Source organism: Eumetopias jubatus, unplaced genomic scaffold (assembly GCF_037043125.1).
Source record: "Eumetopias jubatus isolate StellerSeaLion01/CBP00866 unplaced genomic scaffold, mEumJub1_p1.0 scaffold_8, whole genome shotgun sequence".
Taxonomy (NCBI): Eukaryota; Metazoa; Chordata; class Mammalia; order Carnivora; family Otariidae; genus Eumetopias; species Eumetopias jubatus.
This window is the reverse complement of record NW_028274814.1, coordinates 50,958,980-50,965,070: the sequence shown is the minus strand read 5'-3', so window position 1 is coordinate 50,965,070 and position 6,091 is coordinate 50,958,980. Positions and strand designations below refer to the sequence as shown.

At 38.5% G+C, this 6,091-nt stretch overlaps 1 pseudogene; it reads left to right on the top strand.

Moving 5' to 3' along the window:
- Nucleotides 1–5,328: 5,328 nt before the first annotated feature.
- LOC114221717 (anaphase-promoting complex subunit 11 pseudogene) lies at nucleotides 5,329–5,837 on the top strand (annotated as a pseudogene).
- The last annotated feature ends 254 nt before the right edge of the window (nucleotides 5,838–6,091 follow it).

The following is a 6,091-nucleotide window of genomic DNA, read 5'->3' as shown; positions in this document are numbered from 1 at the left end:
ACTTGTGGATAACCTGGGAACCTAGTACTTGCTATTAGCATCTAAGGTTGGAAGCAATCTTGTGGGACTCCACCCTTAGCCTCTGGGATGTTAACGCCATCTCCAGGCAGATAGTGTCAGAATTGAATTAAATTGTCAGACAGCTAGCTGGTGTTGCAGATTTGCTTAGTATGGGGAAAAAACTCATGCATCTGGTGATCAGAAGTGTCAGAAATGAAGTGTTCTCTAAGAAAGGAGAGGAGAAAGACACAGTAGGAAGAACATAGGTTTTTCCAAAATAGTTACCATGTGTATTGGTGTCATAGGTCTACTGTAACAAAGAACTATAAACTAAGTGGTTTAAAACAACAGAAATTTATTTTCTCAGTGTTCTGGAGGCTAGAAATCTGGTCTTGGCAGAGGTTCCTTGTCTCTTCCTACTTCTGGTAGCCCCAGGTGTTCCTTGGCTTATAGCTACATAACTCCAATCTCTGCCTCCATTTCACATGTTGTTCTTATCCTATCTTCATTGTCTTCTTATAAGAACACAGTGGCATCTGGGTGGCTCAGTGGGTTAAGCATCTGCCTTCGGGTCAGGTCATGATCCCAGGGTCCTGGGATCAAGCCCCACGTTGGGCTCAGCGGGGAGTCTGCTTCTTCCTTTCCCTCTGCCTCTCCCCCTGCTTGTGCGCTCTCTCTCTCTCTCTCTCTCCCCCCTCAAATAAATAAATAAATAAATAAAATCTTTTTAAAAAAAAGAATACCAGTCATATTGAATTAATGGCCCACCCTATTCCAGTATAACCTCATCTTAACTAATTATGTCTGAAATAACTCTATTTCCAAATAAGGTCAAATTCTAAGGTATGAGGGACTGACTTCAAATTGTTTTTCAGGGTCACTATTCAAGCCCAAACACCATGGGTTAATTAAATAGCACCAGTTCCCCAACAACATGTTTCAAATTTCACTTACCGTGGTATATTAACTGTGAGTAATTGCATAGAGTAAAAACTTTGCTGATAGGTCTTGTTAAAAACAAGACAACAACAGGTCCAAGATGAAGTCACTTATGCTAAGCCCCTGGTCACCAAACTGAGACTGAATTATAGTTTTCAGCTTTCCCAGAAATGGAATTTTAAACCAGTCAGTCAGGAAGGACCTGATTAACACTAGTTAAGTAATCTGCCTGGTTGACTTCTACCATCCCCTAAACGAAAGTAACCTTGTCATAACCAACCCACTTTTTTGCCTAGTATAACTTCCTTATTCCTCTCCCTTATGTCTATAAAAGTCTTTCATTTTTGTACAGCCCCTTGGAGCTCCTTTCTATCTGCTAGATTGAATGTTGCTCAATACGAATTGATTTTTGCTCAGATAAACTCAAAGTGTGTAAAATGCCTCAGTTTATCTTTTAATAGTCTTCAGTACAAAAATCACTTTGTAAATAGTAGATATACATCATGATCAGTAGGCTCTGGTCACATCACTTCTTTTAAAGTCTGTTGGCGATCGATCAGCATGCCTATCACAGAAGCAACTGTGGTAAACACCTAACACCCCTAGTACTAAAGCAACAAAGGGAAGAGGTTGGAATTGATAAAACCTAGAAATTTAGAGGAGAGGTCCTATGGAGCTAAAATCTAGCCAGAGTTGATGAAGGGGTACCACTCAGTTTGTGCTGTTGTCTCCGAGGATGCTGGAAGCACGTTAAAATTCATCCTGCCACTGTTGGGAAAACTGCACACCAGATTCAGTTACTACTATGAGAAGGAACTGCTGCTGCTAGTATGAAGAAGCATTGCTGGGGTGATCCAAGAACCGCAATTAGACAGGAAGCAGACAGGAAGGGGCAAATCCTTTTTTCTTCCTCTAGACTTGCAGTTTCCTTCTAACATCCTCTATTAACAGAGCCTAAAATGGAGCCATCTGGCAAAGCAAGATGTTTGAAGAATCCTGGCTTTAGCATCCACAAAGCAAAATATAGAAAGGTTTGGGACTGGAATACAATAACTTAATAACTGGCATGCTATTCAAGGAGCAATAGTGGCAGAGAAATAGAACCAGATGTTCAAGGTAATGGGATGTGTTTTATTTTATTTATTTATTTTTTAAAGATTTTATTTATTTATTTGACAGAGAGAGACAAAGCGAGAGAAGGAACACAAGCAGGGGGAGTGGGAGAGGGAGAAGTAGGCTTCCCACTGAGCAGGGAGCCCGATGTGGGGCTCGATCCCAGGACCCTGGGATCATGACCTGAGCCGAAGGCAGACGCTTAATGACTGAGCCACCCAGGCACCCGGGATGTGTTTTATTTATCACGGGAAATTGATAATTGTTTTGTCCTAGTGTCTCTGGTTGATCAAGAACGTGAAACGAGATCTGACGATGAAACTTAAATGGTTACAAAAAATGGTAAATGCTATGCAGGATAGGAACTTTATTTGATGTGGTTTCTAAAACTGCAATATCTGAAAATAAGGAATGAGTCTGAAAAACGGTAATAAATATATTGAAGAAAAAGTTCTGCAAAGTTTGCTCAGTTTCGATTGACTTATCATAAGTAAAATTTTAAAAGGAGCTTGTTAATCATTTCCTGCTAAATATTAATGAAAACAGAATTTGGCTTTCTTTCTACTAAAATGACAAAGATTATCTTTGGCAGGTGTTATTTAAATTTAAAAAAAATTTTAAGGTTTTATTTTATTATTACAATTTTTTTAATTAGGCTCCATGCCCGGCACAGAGCCCAACACAGGGCTCCAACTCACAATTGTGAGGTCAAGACATGAGCCGAGATCAAGAGTCAAACACCTGGGGCCCATGGGTGGCTCAGTCATTAAGCCTGCAACTCTTGGTTTTGGCTCAGGTCATGATATCATGGGTCGTGGGATCAGGCTCTGCATTCAGCTAGAGGCTACTTAAAGATTCTCTCCCTCTGCCCCTCCTTGCCCCCACTTCATTCTTTCTCTCTCAAATAAATAAATCTTTTTTTTTTAAAAGACTCAGATGCTAAACCAACTGAGCCACCCAAGCACCCCTTAAAGATTTTATTTTTAAGTATGGGGCTTGAGCTTACAACCCTGATATCGAAAGTTATAGGCTCTACCAACTGAACCAGTCAGGTGCCCCATAAATTAAAAAAAATATTTTTTAGGGCGCCTGGGTGGCTCAGTTGGTTAAGCGACTGCCTTCAGCGCAGGTCATGATCCTGGAGTCCCTGGATCGAGTCCCGCATCGGGCTCCCTGCTCGGCGGAGAGTCTGCTTCTCCCTCTGACCCTCCCCCCTCTCGTGTGCTCTCTCTCTCATTCTGTCTCAAGTAAATAAATAAAATCTTTAAAAAAAAATTTTTTTTTAATTGTCACAAATTGTGACACATAAAACTTACTATTTTAAGAATTTATAAGTGTATAGTTCAGTAATGTTAAATACATTCATAGTCACAATCTCCAGAACTTTTTCATCATGCAAAACTGAAACTCTGCACATTCATTCCTCCTTCCCAGCTCCTGTCAACCACCATTCTAATTACTGTTTCCACAAGTTTGACCCCTGTAGATACCTCATATAAGTATTTGTCTTTTTGTAACTGGCTTATTCCACTTAGCATAATGTTCTCAAGGTTCATCCATGTTGTAACATATGTCAGAATTCCCTTCCTTTTTCAAACTGAATAATATTTCATTATATATATGTGTGTATGTATATATATATAAAATAATACATAATAATGTGTATATATTTATTATACACACACATACCATATTTTGCTTATAAATTCCTTCATTGACAAACATTTACGTTGCTTCTACCTTTTGGCTATTGTAAATAATGCTGCTATGAACATGGGTGTACAAATATCTCTTTGAGACCCTGCTTTCAATTCTTTTGGGTATATACCTAGAAGTGGTATTGCTGAGTCATACAGCAACTCTATTTTTAATTTTCTAAGGAACCACCATATTGTTTTCCATTGCAGCCACACCATTTTACATCCCCACCAACATTACACAAGAGTTCTGATTTATTCAAATCCTTTGCCAAGGCTGGTTATTTTCTGGTTTTTGTTTGTCTTTAATAGCAACCATCCTCATGGGTGTAAAATTATATCTCAGTGTTTTTCACTTTTTATTCTCATTTTTCTAATGATTAGTGATGTTGAGCATTTCTTCATACACTTGTTGGCCTTTTGTATATCTTCTTTGAAGAAAGAAGTCCTTTGCCTATTTTTTAATTGGGTTATTTGTTTTGTTGTTGTTGAGTTGTAGGAATTCTTTATATAGTCTGGATATTTACCCCTTATCAAATAATATGATTTGCAAATATTTTCTCCCATTCCATTAGTTGCCTTTTCATTCTTTTTTTGTTTTTTGTTTTTTTTAAAAGATGCCTTTTCATTCTGCTGATTGTTTCTTTTGGTACATGAAAGTGTTAAATTTTGATATAGTACAATTTATTTTTTCTTTTGTTATCTGTGCTTTTTGTGTATATCCATGAATTTATTGCCAAATCCAATGTCATGAAACTTTTCTCCTATATTTTCTTCTAAGAGTTTTATAGTTTTAGCTCTCTGATTTTTTATCTTTTTTGAGTTTTTTTCTGTATGGTGTAAGGTAAGTGTCAAACTTCATTCTTTTTCATGTGGATAATCAGTTTTCTCAACACGTTTGTGGAAAAGACTGTCCTTTCCCTAGGCTTGGCATCTTTGTCAAAAAAATCATTTGAGCATATGTGTGAGGGTTTATTTTTAGGATCTCTATCTATTTCATTGGTCTATGTGCCTGTCTTTAGGCCAGTGCCATAATGCTTTGATTACCATAGTTTTGTAATAAGTTTTGAAATCAGGAAGTGTGAGTCCTCCAACTTTGTTCTTCTTTTTCAAGATTGTTTTAGCCGTTTGAGGTCCCTTAAAATTCCATGTGAATTTTCGGATGCATTTTTCTATTTCTACAAAAATAAAATGTTATTTTTTACCTTCTGCCAGATAGAAAAGATTTATTATATGATCAAAATAATGTTCTGTGCTTTGTGCTGTATTTAATTATTTTTTAGTGTCTCACTTCTGAAAAAACTGAGGTTGCATGCAATTGTTACCCTCTGCTAGTTTATTCTAAATTACCTTACTGGAGATTTAACTAATAGCTATAATCTTTCACTGTTTTGTGGTACCTACGATCCTACCTTAATCAAGTGACCATATCTCTAATAGTTCTTTATTTTTATTTTTTCTTCCAAGATTAGAGCCTAAATTCAGGGAAAAAACTCAAGATGTCTTTTACACTAACATTGTATCGGGGCTTCCCAAAGTGTCCCCTGGCAAGCACAAAGATTTGTTCTTTTACCTTATTAGAAGAGAAAGCTAAGGTGTGGCCGGTCGTTTTTATACCTTCCCGCGCGGGCGCTGCCAACGGAAGGCGGGCGGGGCAGCGCGAGACTCCGCGGTCATGAAGGTGAAGATTAAGTGCTGGAATGGTGTGGCCACTTGGCTCTGGGTGGCCAACGACGAGAACTGTGGCATCTGCCGGATGGCCTTTAATGGATGCTGCCCGGACTGCAAGGTCCCGGGTGACAATTGCCCCCTGGTGTGGGGCCAGTTCTCCCACTGCTTCCACATGCACTGCATCCTCAAGTGGCTCAACGCGCAGCAGGTGCAGCAGCATTGTCCCATGTGCCGCCAGGAGTGGAAGTTCAAGGAGTGAGGCATCCCCCAACCCCCAGCCGTGGGCTGGCCGGCCGTGCTCTCCCCTGGGATGGCCCCCCTCTGGGCGGTGACAGGGTTGACACAAGGACTGGAGCTGCGTTTGTTTTCCTTCAAATGGTGACACTTTATCCAATAAGTAAAACTCATTAAATTACCTGAACCTTGAAAAAAAAAAAAAAGAAGAGAAAGCTAAAAATGTTTTGTATGCTGTATTTTGTAATTATTTCAACACTATTTTAAGACATGCCTAGGAAAAACCTCCCAATGATACAGAAATGTAACTTTCTCTTGTTAATTTTATTTTTAAGTTTTTAAATAAAAAGTATATGCATGTTTAAGGTGTACAACATGATGTTTCATATGCATATACATAATAAAGTAATTAGAACAGTCAATCTAATTAACATATT